Source organism: Taudactylus pleione, unplaced genomic scaffold, assembly GCF_031769625.1.
Source record: "Taudactylus pleione unplaced genomic scaffold, aTauple2 ptg001312l, whole genome shotgun sequence".
NCBI classification, from domain to species: Eukaryota; Metazoa; Chordata; class Amphibia; order Anura; family Myobatrachidae; genus Taudactylus; species Taudactylus pleione.
In genome coordinates, this window is record NW_028285712.1 from 97,333 (window position 1) to 113,406 (window position 16,074).

The 16,074-nt window shown below is 46.2% G+C and overlaps 1 pseudogene; it reads left to right on the forward strand.

Annotated features, from left to right (window-relative positions):
* Nucleotides 1–16,074, forward strand: part of LOC148443287 (uncharacterized) — a 223,309-nt pseudogene that overhangs the window by 88,846 nt on the left and 118,389 nt on the right.

Sequence of the window (16,074 nt, forward strand, 5' to 3'; positions counted from 1 at the left end):
GTCTTATTATAGTTACACAGTATGGAGATGTTGGGGCACAACCGGGCACGTCTTATTATAGTTACACAGTATGGAGATGTTGGGGTACAGCCGGGCACGTCTTATTATAGTTACACAGTATGGAGATGTTAGGGTACAGCCGGGCACGTCTTATTATAGTTACACAGTTTGGAGATGTTGGGGTACAGCCGGGCACGTCTTATTATAGTTACACAATATGGAGATGTTGGGGTACAGCCGGGCACGTCTTTTTACAGTTACACAGTATGGAGATGTTGGGGTACAGCCGGGCACGTCTTTACAGTTACACAGTATGGAGATGTTGGGGGTACAGCCGGGCACGTCTTATTACAGTTACACAGTATGGAGATGTTGGGGTACAGCCGGGCATGTCTTATTATAGTTACACAGTATGGAGATGTTGGGGTACAGCCGGGCACGTCTTATTATAGTTACTCAGTATGGAGTTGTTGGGGTACAGCCGGGCACGTCTTATTATAGTTACACAGTTTGGAGATGTTGGGGTACAGCCAGGCACGTCTTATTATAGTTACACAATATGGTGATGCTGGGGTACAGCCGGGCACATCTTATTACAGTTACACTGTATGAGATGTTGGGGTACAGCCGGGCACGTCTTATTACAGTTACACAGTATGGAGATGTTGGGGTACAGCCGGGCACGTCTTTACAGTTACACAGTATGGAGATGTTGGGGTACAGCCGGGCACGTCTTATTACAGTTACACAGTATGGAGATGTTGGGGTTCAGCCGGGCACATCTTATTATAGTTACACAGTATGAGATGTTGGGGTACAGCCGGGCACGTCTTATTATAGTTACACAATATGGAGATGTTGGGGTACAGCCGGGCACGTCTTTTTACAGTTACACAGTATGGAGATGTTGGGGTACAGCCGGGCACGTCTTTACAGTTACACAGTATGGAGATGTTGGGGGTACAGCCGGGCACGTCTTATTACAGTTACACAGTATGGAGATGTTGGGGTACAGCCGGGCATGTCTTATTATAGTTACACAGTATGGAGATGTTGGGGTACAGCCGGGCACGTCTTATTATAGTTACTCAGTATGGAGTTGTTGGGGTACAGCCGGGCACGTCTTATTATAGTTACACAGTTTGGAGATGTTGGGGTACAGCCAGGCACGTCTTATTATAGTTACACAATATGGTGATGCTGGGGTACAGCCGGGCACATCTTATTACAGTTACACTGTATGAGATGTTGGGGTACAGCCGGGCACGTCTTATTACAGTTACACAGTATGGAGATGTTGGGGTACAGCCGGGCACGTCTTTACAGTTACACAGTATGGAGATGTTGGGGTACAGCCGGGCACGTCTTATTACAGTTACACAGTATGGAGATGTTGGGGTTCAGCCGGGCACATCTTATTATAGTTACACAGTATGAGATGTTGGGGTACAGCCGGGCACGTCTTATAGTTACACAGTATGGAGATGTTGGGGTACAGCCGGGCACGTCTTACTATAGTTACACAGTATGGAGATGTTGGGGTACAGCCGGGCACGTCTTATTATAGTTACACAGTATGAGATGTTGGGGTACAGCCGGGCACGTCTTATAGTTACACAGTATGGAGATGTTGGGGTACAGCCAGGCACATCTTATTATAGTTACACAGTATGGAGATGTTGGGGTACAGCCAGGCACGTCTTTACAGTTACACAGTATGGGGATGTTGGGGTACAGCCGGGCACGTCTTATTATAGTTACACAGTATGAGATGTTGGGGTACAGCCGGGCACGTCTTATTATAGTTACACAGTATGGAGATGTTGGGGTACAGCCGGTCACGTCTTATTATAGTTACACAGTATGGAGATGTTGGGGCACAACCGGGCACGTCTTATTATAGTTACACAGTATGGAGATGTTGGGGTACAGCCGGGCACGTCTTATTATAGTTACACAGTATGGAGATGTTAGGGTACAGCCGGGCACGTCTTATTATAGTTACACAGTTTGGAGATGTTGGGGTACAGCCGGGCACGTCTTATTATAGTTACACAATATGGAGATGTTGGGGTACAGCCGGGCACGTCTTTTTACAGTTACACAGTATGGAGATGTTGGGGTACAGCCGGGCACGTCTTTACAGTTACACAGTATGGAGATGTTGGGGGTACAGCCGGGCACGTCTTATTACAGTTACACAGTATGGAGATGTTGGGGTACAGCCGGGCATGTCTTATTATAGTTACACAGTATGGAGATGTTGGGGTACAGCCGGGCACGTCTTATTATAGTTACTCAGTATGGAGTTGTTGGGGTACAGCCGGGCACGTCTTATTATAGTTACACAGTTTGGAGATGTTGGGGTACAGCCAGGCACGTCTTATTATAGTTACACAATATGGTGATGCTGGGGTACAGCCGGGCACATCTTATTACAGTTACACTGTATGAGATGTTGGGGTACAGCCGGGCACGTCTTATTACAGTTACACAGTATGGAGATGTTGGGGTACAGCCGGGCACGTCTTTACAGTTACACAGTATGGAGATGTTGGGGTACAGCCGGGCACGTCTTATTACAGTTACACAGTATGGAGATGTTGGGGTTCAGCCGGGCACATCTTATTATAGTTACACAGTATGAGATGTTGGGGTACAGCCGGGCACGTCTTATTATAGTTACACAATATGGAGATGTTGGGGTACAGCCGGGCACGTCTTTTTACAGTTACACAGTATGGAGATGTTGGGGTACAGCCGGGCACGTCTTTACAGTTACACAGTATGGAGATGTTGGGGGTACAGCCGGGCACGTCTTATTACAGTTACACAGTATGGAGATGTTGGGGTACAGCCGGGCATGTCTTATTATAGTTACACAGTATGGAGATGTTGGGGTACAGCCGGGCACGTCTTATTATAGTTACTCAGTATGGAGTTGTTGGGGTACAGCCGGGCACGTCTTATTATAGTTACACAGTTTGGAGATGTTGGGGTACAGCCAGGCACGTCTTATTATAGTTACACAATATGGTGATGCTGGGGTACAGCCGGGCACATCTTATTACAGTTACACTGTATGAGATGTTGGGGTACAGCCGGGCACGTCTTATTACAGTTACACAGTATGGAGATGTTGGGGTACAGCCGGGCACGTCTTTACAGTTACACAGTATGGAGATGTTGGGGTACAGCCGGGCACGTCTTATTACAGTTACACAGTATGGAGATGTTGGGGTTCAGCCGGGCACATCTTATTATAGTTACACAGTATGAGATGTTGGGGTACAGCCGGGCACGTCTTATAGTTACACAGTATGGAGATGTTGGGGTACAGCCGGGCATGTCTTATTATACTTGCACAGTATGAGATGTTGGGGTACAGCTGGGTACATCTTATAGTTACACAGTATGGAGATGTTGGGGTACAGCCGGGCACGACTTATTATACTTACACAGTATGGAGATGTTGGGGTACAGCCGGTCACGTCTTATTATAGTTACACAGTATGAGATGTTGGGGTACAGCTGGGTACATCTTATAGTTACATAGTATGGAGATGTTGGGGTACAGCCGGGCACGTCTTATAGTTACACAGTATGGAGATGTTGGGGTACAGCCGGGCACGTCTTATTATAGTTACACAGTATGGAGATGTTGGGGTACAGCCGGGCACGTCTTATTATAGTTACACAGTATGGAGATGTTGGGGTACAGCCGGGCACGTCTTATTATAGTTACACAGTATGGAGATGTTGGGGTACAGCCGGGCACGTCTTATTATAGTTACACAGTATGGAGATGTTGGGGTACAGCCGGGCACGTCTTATTATAGTTACACAGTATGGAGATGTTGGGGTACAGCCGGGCACGTCTTATTATAGTTACACAGTATGGAGATGTTGGGGTACAGCCGGGCACAACTTATAATAGTTTCACAGTATAGTATAGTTATGCAGGAGCACTAATTCCCATATAATTATTCTTTCTTCTTCAGGGTCCATAGGCTCCACAGGGAGACCTTGGGGGTATACCTGGATCTGGATCCCGGGCACCATACAGTTAAAAGCTTTTCTCCCAGGATGCACTGAACCATCGACCTCTATACCCCGCGACCGAGCCAGAGGCGCCTCAGTTCTAGTTGTGCCCGGCCATAGTCGGGTCACTGTTTGCGCAGGGGGGCTGATTAGCAGCCACAAAGCTATTTTATTTTTATGAGTTTATAGTTTTTTTTCTTTTCATTCTTCAGAGCGGCAGCGTCGGACTGTCCATAGGCCATCTGCGCTTCCGCTCCTTCACCCCGCCGACGCCAGTACAGATCTGTCTGGAGAAGCGTGCGGACCAGTCCCCCTGTATATCTTTCCCCTGGGGTCAGTGTATACAGCAGACACTGAATCTGGGCAGCTGATTGTAGTGCCAAGTTGCAGTAGGTATTTTCTATCTGCATTGTATGTCACTTATGCCAGTGCTGGCTTTTTTTTTTTCTCAATTCTGTCAGTCTGTATCTATCCCTTTCCTTTTCCTACAGCCCTGACCGGTGTGTGAGGGGAGGTTTTATGGATTATATATCTCTATATGTCAATTATTTGTGAGTCTGTCACATGTGTGCTGCACGGTGCCGTATTGTTGGACCAGTGTTTTGCATCACTTGTGGGTTCTCAGTTTTGCGCTTCCTGATTTCCCGTATATATATATTATAAGGGCACAGTCGGCCTTTTGGGGTTCAGGTAATTGAGAAAGTTACAGTTTTAAAACTATTACCTCAGGAACCCGCCATTATACAGATAGAAAGTTTCAATTTGTTGCGCAGCCTCAGTAGGAGCCTCCAGCAGGTGTACTCACTGTGGCTTCACTCGGGTGCACCAAGATGGCTGTCATCTGCGGGCGGTAGCGGCGATGAGCTCAGGGGAATTAGACTGGTGTTAGCTGCGGCCGGGACCTGGGAGGTTGTGGGCGTTAGCTCCTGGCGGGACCTGGGGACGGTAGCGGGCATTAGTGGCAGTGGTGTAGGCGTTAGGCCCCGGGGGAGGTAGCAGCACACAGATGCTCGGATCTGAAAGATCTGCAATACCTGCATCTGTGTTTAAATAAACAAACACAGAAACAAAATACGGGATCAGTAAAGGTGCGTACACACTGTGCGATCAGGAACGACAGTACGAGTACGACATTGTAATCATGTAACGATCAGTCGTTCAGTGCAGGCACACTCCATCATTCCTGAACATGGCCAATCTGTCGTTATCGGCAGATTGGCCTGCAATGTCGGAAACGATCAGCGGGCGCGTGCATCGCTGGTCATTTCCTACATTTTAGTGCACGATTACTGAGCGATTGCACAATTACGATGTTGTAATCGTGCAATCGCTCAGTAATATCGCCCAGTGTGTACGCCCCTTAAGATTCGTCTGTGCATCTGTGTTTAATTTAAAAAAAAAACTTGTTTAAAAATAAAAAAATGGCGTGGCCTTCCACCCAAAAACAACAACCAGCTCCGGGCTAGGTTTTGCTAAATACAGGGGACAAAAAACGTGGGGCTCACCCATATCAGGCTTTTCATAACCAGTCCTGGTTGCCAAAATACTGGGGACAAATGACCTAGGGGTCCCCCGTATTCAGCACAACCAGCACTGGGCTCTGAGCCGTCCCTGGTTCTGGAAATACAGGGCAAAAAAGTGTAGGGTCCCCCTGGATTTACCAGAAACAGCACCGGACCGTTTCTAGTGGGGGGGGGGGTGATGCCACAGCCAGGGAAGCCCTTTCACCGAGCCCCCCCCCAGTCAAAGCATCAGCCCAGGCCGGGGATCCCTGGAGAGCTGGGGACCCCCCTAATAAAGGGGTCCCCCTCTCCAGGGCATCCCAGGCTGATAGCCCGGGACTATCCACGGCACCCCTGGCCGGTGGGTGCCGGGTTGATTATGTAAAGTGTGGTGCAATTAAAGTTAAAATATTATCTTTCGCTGCAGAACTACAGTTCCCAGCAAGCCTCCCCTGCATGCTGGTACTTGGAGAACCATAGCAAAATCAATATTAAAAGACCACAGAACACACACACCGTAGAAAAGTAAAATTTTATTACAACTAACATGCACACACACGTACTCACTATCTCACATACTCACCTATGTATCCCTGTAGCCAATCTGTCCCCAGTAGATAATCCTATGGAGTACCTGTAATAAAAAATCCATACTCTCCTCCTCCTATACGTGGATCTGTCTTCTTCGTTCCAAAGTAGGCAATCCAGGGTCTTGGCAAATAAAAAACACAACAACACGAACATTAGTAGTGTCCTCTAAGGACACTACACATTCAATTTTTAACATAAATGCATAGGGCCATATTCAGAGGCAGAAAGTCCGTGGTCAGACTTTTCACCATCATCGCCGTTTTTCAATGGGATAAAGTATCGGGCGCGTGCCCACTTATCCCCGTATTCAGTTAGGAATCGGCGAAAACGGGATAAAAAAAGGTAAGTATCAAAAAATCCTGTCACTTTTGGGGAAATCTTCCTGTCAACAACCAAAGATGGTCTGACATGGGGGATCACTATGGGTACCCCCGATTTGGCATGCTGAAGGTAATGGGGGGTTTTAACCAGCTGCGGCAGGTGCATTAATGCGTCTTTGAAGAAGTGGTGAAGAATAGCATTTAGTTTTCTTTTTTTGTAAAAATAACTACTCCCATCAAATTTGGGGTACATGAAAATGGGTGCAAGCATATTTTTAAGTCCCTAAAATTATTTTTAAAAATTATTCAAAAATCCACCTGCCGCAACCACCCGCATTCTAGAAAACACCTGCAGCATACTTGGGGACCCCCCTGAGTCAATTTTGCTAGTTTTTAACCCCTTTTTTTGGGCTGTCCTATGCTTGTTTTTTTAAAAAAAAATTTCCACAGATTACTTTAAGGGGAGATTCCAAAGGCTGCAGGGTACTTTTTTTAATTCTACACCCCAATTCTGCAATTTTTTTCGCCACCTATGCAGTGGTGAAAACTTATCCCCTTTTTTGTTTACAAAGACTTTTCGCACGTGCGAAAAGTCTTTAAAATTGAATATGGGGATAAGTGAAAATGACATCGGCGATGAATTATCGCTGATAACGGACTTTTCGTTCCAAATTGAATAGCCCATAGATGGATCTCACAGATGCGCCCGTGCATTTGTGACTTATTGATTTTATTTTCTCAGGCGCATGCCCAGTACCGGTGAGCACTCTGTCGCCCGCTGCTGCCCCTCCGCACCCATGCTGCTGTTGCTACCCCGCACACATACAGTCCACCCCTGCAGCCGACTCTCGTCTCCTGTGTTCCGGCCCCTCTTCCACCTGCGCTAGTGTATCATTTTGTTGCCCTTCTTCCCTACAGGTGACCCGGTTTGCTCCTAAAAACCCTGATTGTTAATACATTTTAAAAAAGCAATGAAATTCCATAGCCAAAAAACCTTAAGGTTTCACATGTCCCATTAGGGCTTCTTAGACATGATCTCAAATTTCACAAAACCTACTGAATTTCTGCCACTCAAACTCTAAAAAGCAATGAAATTACGATCATTAAGGCTGACGCCTTACTTTACATGTTCCTTGCATAATACAGATATGGAATGCCATGACACAATGTGGTTAACTGCAGATTCAGCACTCTCACAGAATGAGATTGCTGTCACCCACAAAATGGTGGAGCTGCTAATTCACAGAATTGTATCCTCATTGGAATACACCAAACAGCCATCCTTCTCTCTTTGGGTATCCCGCAAATATTGCAGTCTACTCCTGGGCCTCAAACTGTTGTTCCCTTTCGGGGGTTACCACTCTATATGCAATCCCCTCTGGTACCACAACAATGTCATTTCCTTCCAGGGTCTTACGCAAGCTGTGCAACCACCCTGGGTGGATGTTTTCTCTAGTTCAGTTCAGAGTTTGGCAGTTTCGTCTATGGCCTGTCAGACCATGTTGCGGAATGAAAGACCTCAGAAGGCATCTAAAGGCGTCCTGTATTGTCATCCCAGTCTACGCAACTCTCGGACTTGTCATCAGATGATGGGGAAATGGCTGGGGTGTCTGATTCGGATTCCCCTGCATTGTAGGTGGAGCCCAAATCCGCTATTAATGTTCCAGCATTGGTAAGGATGGTCCGATCCATACTAGATATAGAGGATGACGTTCCTGCCCCTAAATCCAAATACCCTGAGTTTAAACAGGCTACGGTGACTTCAGCAGTTTTCCCTCTTTATGACCAGCTGGCAAACCACATGGCCTGGCAATCGCCTGGTAAGAGGTATCAACCGCAAAAGTATTTGGCCTCATGTTATCTGTTCTCTGACGGTCATTGCAAGAAGTGGGAATCGCCACCTGCGGTGGATTCTCATGTTACTCACCTGATTAAGGGAACTACTCTGCCTGTGCCTTCCATTTCTTCTCTGAAGGATTCTACAGACAGGAAGGTGGAGCCATGCCTGAAATCTATTTACTCTCTCTCTGGAGCTGTGGCCCTTCCGTCCATGGCTATCTCTTGGGTGGCTAAGGCCATTGAGAACTGGGCAAATGTTCTGGAGGACACCTTCGCCAAGGAGGCCTCTGAGACTCAAAGGTCTCTAGTGGGCCACATGATGGATGCAGCCGACTATATTGGTAAGGCTGCTTTGGATACCAGCTTACTGACCTCCAGAGTCTCGGCCGCAGCCGTTTCTGCTCGCTGCTCTTTGTGGTTACACTCCTGGACGGCGGATGCTGATTCCAAAGAGGGCCTGGAAGCCTTGCCCTTCAATGGGGAGATATTGTTTGGCCCAGACCTGGACAAAATTGTGGACACTCTGGCAAAATCTAACTCAGCTTTTCTGCCATTTGCATCAAAGGCATTTTGCTATTTGCTCCTTCAAAGGCTAGAACCTCTTCCTTTCGGTCCTTTCGTTCTCAAGGAAAGCCCAAAGGACAGTCTTTCCCTAGACAATCAGCGGCCAAGTCGACCTCTAAGCCTTAAGCTACATACACACACAATGATTTTGTTACCAACGATTTTATGAATGATTTTCTGTCAGATTATCTGTCAGATTTTTTAAAGTGTAATGAACGTTTTTTTCCCTTAATGAAAATCGTTGAGTTGACAAGTCTGCCTGAACTACAAACGTGAACGCACATGAACGATAATCGTTCATCGTTTGACTCAGAAAGTGAACGATTTTTTCAAACGATATCGTTTAACGATAATCGTTCAAAAAATCATTGTGTGTGTACGCAGCTTTAGAAACAGGCCTGGGGTGCCAGAAGCCCTACTACCTACAGAGGATAAACCCTCAGCCTGATGGAACGGGCCTCCCTCTGGGGGATCCCAGGGTGGGAGGCCGACTTCTTCAGTTTGCCCAGTACTGGTGTCACCCAACCAAGGATGCATGGATAAAAGAAGTGGTCTCTCATTTTCATCAAAGACCTCCCCACCAGTTTTTCTGCAGGAGCCCTCCTATAGACAAGACCAAGGCCTTACAGATTCAGGAAGCCATAAAGTCCTTGCTGAAAGCAGGGGTTATTGTTACAGTTCCACTATCTCAGCGCGGGACTGGTTACTACTGTACTCTGTTTCTGGTTCAAAAGCCGAATGGGCCGGCCTATTCTCAACCTCAAATCTCTGAACAAGTTCCTCCGGGTGCCCAGGTTCAGGATGTAAACTTTACGATCCATCATACTGGCTATGGAACCTGGGGATTACATGGTATCACTGGACATTCAGGATGCATACCTACATGTCCCCATAATGCCTTCCCACCAGCATTATCTGTGGTTTACTATACTGCAACAACACTTCCTGTTTCGGACGCTGCCCTTTGGCCTTTCCACGGCTCCAAGGGTATTTACCAAAATTATGGCGGTCATGGCAGCCCACCTACGGAGTCAGGGTATACAACTCCTGCCGTACCTAGACGACCACCTGTAGTTGGCGTGCTCTCCAGAGGTACTTCAGCAATAGTTGCACCTGATGATCGCTTGTCTACAAGCGCACGGGTGGCTGATCAGTTGGAAAAAGTCCTCATTCCCTCAGAGAATGGTTAATTTGGGAGCCTTTCTGGATCCTCATCAGAGAGGATTTTTCTATCTCCGGAAAAGATCTCTCTGCAACTGTGGGTGCGCAATTGCCTGCTCTGTCGCCGGGTGTCGGTACACTCGGCAATGCAGGTTCTAGGATCCATGATGTCCACATTCCACGTGGTGGAATATACCCAGTTTCATTCAAGGCCCCTGCAGAGACTGATACTATCCAAGTGGAACAGATTACCCCACCAAATCAGGACTCAGACGCTGGTGCGCCTGTCTCTGCCTTGGCTGCTACAGACAAATTCTCTCACCAAGGGTTGCCCCTTTTGGATCCCGGACTGGGTACTTCTCACAATGGACGCCAGTCTCCGGGGATGGGGCACGGTGAATGGCCCGCATTTGTTTCAGGGCCGTTGGACAGTGGACGAAGCTTTCCTTCCAATCAACATATTGGAACTTTGGGCTGTGTACAGGGCCCTCAGGATGACAAGACACATATTTCACGGAAAAGCCGTGCAGGTTCAGTCCGACAATGCCACCACGGTGGCTTATTTCAACCATCAAGGAGGCACTCGAAGTTGGGCAGCAATGACAGAAGTGTCACGCATCCTGACTTGGGCAGAGAGTCACTTCCTGGCCATCTCGGCAGTGTTCATTCCGGGAGTCCTCATTTGGGAAGCGGACTACCTCAGCCATCACAGCGTGCATCCAGGGGAATGATCTCTTCACAAAGAGGTGTTTCAACTCTTAGTGGACAAATGGGACCTCCCAGAGGTGGACCTCATGGCCTCCCATCACAATCACAAGTTGCCAGTGTACGGGTCCAAGACAAGAGATGCCGAAGCAAATGGATGCTCTGTCAGTGAAGTGGACCTTCCAGTTTGCGTACCTGTTTCCTCCAGTATCCCTGGTTCCTCGGGTTCTTTGGAATTTCAAGCAAGACGGAGGCATGGTCCTGCTAGTGGCTCCAGCTTTGCCCAGACGTAATTGGTAATCAGATCTTCGGAGTCTCTCCATCGACACTCCGTTCCTGCTGCCTCAACATCAGGACCTGTTGTCTCGTGGTCTTTGTCTTTACCCAGACCTGGATTATCTGTCTTTGGCGGTGTGGCTCTTGAGACATCCATCTTAAGCTCCGAGGGATTCTTTAGCTTGGTCATCGGCATGATGCTTCGAGCACTTAAGCCAGGATCTACCAGAGTGTGGCATACATATTCTTAGTGGTGTCGCACAAGGCATTCGACCCTCAAGTGTTTCGTATTTCCAGAATATTAGCATTCCTTTAATCTGGTTTGGACCTCCTCACTGGCCTCGTTGAAAGTGCATGTCTCTGCACTATCTGTGTGGTTCCGCTCCTGGATATCCACACCTTTTTCCAGGGTGTTCTCCAGATTCAACCTCCCTTTGTCCCTCCGGTGGCTCCTAGGGATTTGGTTGTAGTTCTTCAGGCCCTCCATTTGAACCACTAGATTCGGTGGAAATTGAGTGGTTAACAGCTAATACTCTTTTTCTTCTGGCAAATGCATCTGCCAGGAGGGTGTCAGAATTGTGGGTTCTCTCCTATTGTTCTCCCTTTCTGATATTTCACAAGGATAAGGCTGTGCTTCGCACTCGCCCTGAGTTTCTTCCTAAAGTGGTTTCTAATTTCCACATTAATCAGGAAATTATAGGACCGGCCATTCTGTCACCTGACCTCTCAGCGGGCGAGACCTCCTTGGCTGTGGTCCGTGCTCTCAAAATTTATGTGGACCGGACCAGTTCCCTTTGGAAATTGGAATCATTATTTATGCTCTTTGGATTTCACAAAAAGGGATGGCCAGCCGACAAACAAACATTGGCTAGATGGCTTCGTATAACTGTCTCCAGAGGCTTACACACAGGCAGGCCTGCCTGTTCCGGCTTCTGTTAAAGCTCATTCTACTCGGTCTGTGAGCCCCCCTCGTGGGCAGTCTCCCTGTGGAGCTTATGGATTCTGAAGAAGAAAATGAGTTATGGTAAGAACATACCTTGGTTAACTCTTTCTTCGAAGTCCATAGGGTCCACAGGGCACCCGCCACGACACACCTGGCTTCATGTGGGTTCTTATGTTGGTCACCTGTTTTCCGTCTCCTCTGTGAGTGTGATTTTTGAGTGTTCCAGTCTTCTCTCTTTTTTCCTCCTCTGGCCTTTGGCTACTTACCAACTGAGGTGCCTCGGGGGCGGGGTATAGAGGAGGATGGTCCAGTGCATCCTGGGAGCAAAGCTTTTAACTGTGTGGTGCACGGGATTCAGATCCAGCTATACCCCAAGATCTCCCTCTAGACCCTATGGACTTCGAAACCAAGCATTAATCAAGGTAAGTTCTTACCATAACACTCATTGTTCCCAACAGATGGACACAGCAACAGGAATAACTCGGGGAGACGTCTCATATCTCCAGATGGTGATGTAGATGATAACTTCTCAAAGGACTCTCCAGGAGAAAACCCCATTATCCCAAGTATGCATCCAGCATCTCACAGTACAGATATATCATCTGATCTCTCTAACCATGAAGAATGTTCCCCTGATAATCCCAGTAGTGTTACACACAGCTCATATCACACAGGTGATAATCCATTGTCATGTTCTGAATGTGGGAATGGTTTTACCAATCAGATCAGTCTTTCTATACATCAGAAGAGAGTTCACGTAGCTGAGAGGCCTTTTCTGTGTTCTGAGTGTGGGAAATGTTTTCCGCTGAAAGGAACTCTTACTATTCATACAAAGAGTCACACAGGTGAGAGACCATATTCATGTTCTGAGTGTGGGAAATGTTTTACACTGAAAGGAGCTCTTACTAGACATACAAAGATTCACACAGGTGAGAGACCATTTACATGTTCTGAATGTGGGAAATATTTTTTGCATCAGGGAACACTTGATGTACATCAGATACGTCACACAGGTGAGAAACCATTTCCATGCACTGAGTGTGGGAAATGTTTTACAAAGAAATCAAACCTTGTTATACATCAGAGATGTCACACAGGTGAGACGCCATTTTCATGTTCTGAGTGTAGGAAATGTTTTACAGGGAAATCAAATCTTGTTAGACATCAGAGAATTCACACAGGTGAGAAACCATTTCCATGCTCTGAGTGTGGGACATGTTTTACACAGAAATCAGATCTTGTTAGACATCAGAGAATTCACACAGGTGAGAAACCATTTCCATGCTCTGAGTGTGGGAAATGTTTTACAGAGAAATCAAATCTTGTTATACATCAGAGAATTCACACAGGTGAGAAACCATTTTCATGTTCTGAGTGTGGGAAATGTTTTACACAGAAATCATATCTTGTTAGACATCAGAGAAGTCACACAGGTGAGAAACCATTTCCATGCTCAGAGTGTGGGAAATGTTTTACAGAGAAATCATATCTTGTTAGACATCAGAGAAGTCACACAGGTGAGAAACCATTTCCATGCTCAGAGTGTGGGAAATGTTTTACAAATAAATCTGCTCTTTTTAGTCATCAGAAACGTCACACAGGAGAAAAACGATGTGTATGAGCATCTAGAAATATATAGAAATTGCAGCGGTATTTGCAGTACTGTAATATTGGGAATTATCAGAACAAGCATAAATACAATGTTAGCCTAGATTGCTGTCCCTGCTTAGTGAAGGTTAAATTACATTTGCATTATCACACTATGGGCCTGATTCAGCAGTGGAAGCAAATGCAGCTGCAGTCTCTTACAGATTGCAGGTGCTAATGGCGGGGCACAGCCTCCATAACCACGCCCACTGCTGTCTTCTTACCGTACAATGTCGCCCTCCTGTGTAATCATCGGTACCATCGCCGCACATCAAGCAGTCACACAGCATTTACATCAGGTCTGACCAGCCGCAAACACTGCAGCTCTCCTGACACGCAGAGAGGTCTCATGCTGCAGCTGCCATCGCTATGGCTAATTTATACACACCCATGACATGGCAATCACACGGACAGACACGCCTATGACATGGCGATCACACGGACACACGCCCATGATATGGAGATCACACGGACACATCTGCAGGACATGGCGATCACACGGACAGCCACGCCCATGACATGGCAATCACACGGACAGACACTCCTGCAGTTTTCTGTCCACCCCCCTGTTACTTCCCCCCCAAATGCTGTCACCCTGCCACTCACTATGCGATGTATTCCTCTGTGCTTCCGTAATCACAATGTGATCGCTGTACGTGCGCAGTGTAACTTAGATGCTGGTGTGATGGCAAACATTCGCTCTATCTGTGTAACTATCATCATTGTGTCCGCTGGTGAATCAGCCCCTATACACTAATATATTACATTTTATTATATATCCACACGGATGTCACCAACATAGGGCTCCCACACATTCCTCATGTAATGGCTGTCAGTTTCCTTATTCTATCAGATCAGAGTTTCCCAAACTCCACTATTACAGGCCAAGTATTAAGGATATCCATGCTTGAGCACAGGTCACTTAATGCCTTAGTCAGTTTGAATTAACAATGTGTATTAAAACATGGATATCCTTAAAACTTGGATTGTAATGGCAGAGTTTGGGAAGCTCTGTATTAGAATATTATTGTGCTATTGGCCTATTTGTACAGTAACAAGACCACATGATGTAATATAGGGACATAACTAATCTGTCATCATGACAATGTGCTGGGGATGTAATATGGGAAGTGGGAAACTATGACATCATGTGATGACTGGGCTGTAAGTGATGGGGTGAGATGGGCGATATAATGACATCTGTAACCGCTGATTTTATCTCACTGGATCCAGTATTCTCTGGTTGGGTTTCCTGGTAAATGGATCTCTAATCTCCTTACAGCAGTCTGATGTCTGGTTCCTTCTAATTAGATTCTCTGTAACCTACTATTTACATTATTCCAAAAGATAAGGACATTACAATGATTATCACTTATGTAATTTGTACATTATTATATAATGTAATTAGTGTTGGGACACAGGAAGCTGCTGGTCCTGGTATAAACCACTAACAGTAATGTACAATAAGTGCATCAGGCTCCCGATATCCCCAGCAGAATACATATGTGAGCAGGGTACGAAGTAATTGGGGAATAATACAGGGACATTACAGGATAAGTAGGATCAGTACAGGTTGTCCCCAGTATGTCCTGTCTCACCTCCCACAGTGGTGACACCACCAGTAATGTGCAGGGTCAGGAGATGGAGATTATTTGGTAGTGAGGTAGTGAGCATAGAAAGGACAATACAAGCTTTGTTATTAACCTACAAAAATAGTTCAAAGAGTTTGGTAACAAGTAAGAAAATCAAACACCGCACGGACCTGTCTGACGTCCATGTGGGGTAACACAGCTGCGTGTCGCGCTTGTTAGTATTTTCCACACTTTTTGACCTGCAACTTTTTGTACATTGTTAGTAAAGCTGGAATAGTGACCAGTTGTCCTTTTGGTGGTGCACATATTCTGTGATGGCCTAGGTGTAAGATCTTTGTTTTGTTTTTTAGATTTATCCTAACTTTGCTTTTAGTACCTTTATACTGTGACTGTCTTAGTATCCATTTCTCATACCCAAACAAGAAAGGTTTTGTCTTACACGTGTGCCCCTCTCTCCTGTCTCCTGTCACTGTGACACCGCTCTGGTGTTGGGGATTTGCTCTCTGATGGGCACCTGCATGGATACACTGGCCTGTCCTGTTATTACCTCCTATCATGGTATATATCAGTATATTGTTAGTACATATGTATTAGATAATATGTCATCTCTATTGTATGTGTGTCATGGAGGGAATGACAGCACTGTGCGAGTATCATATCCTGCAGCTTATAATACATGAGTAATACAGAAATGACGTATTGTACACAAGCCATGAATAATAACAGGAATTGCTCTATATGAGTAACTGGACTTTACAGGACTATTATGTGCAGGATGTTACTCTCATCTTTAATGTAAGGACTATATTATACCAAAGAGAGAAAGCCAGAACAGCTATTCCTCATGGATGGCTCCTAATACGTACAGACCCCACCTGATGGAAAATGCCAGG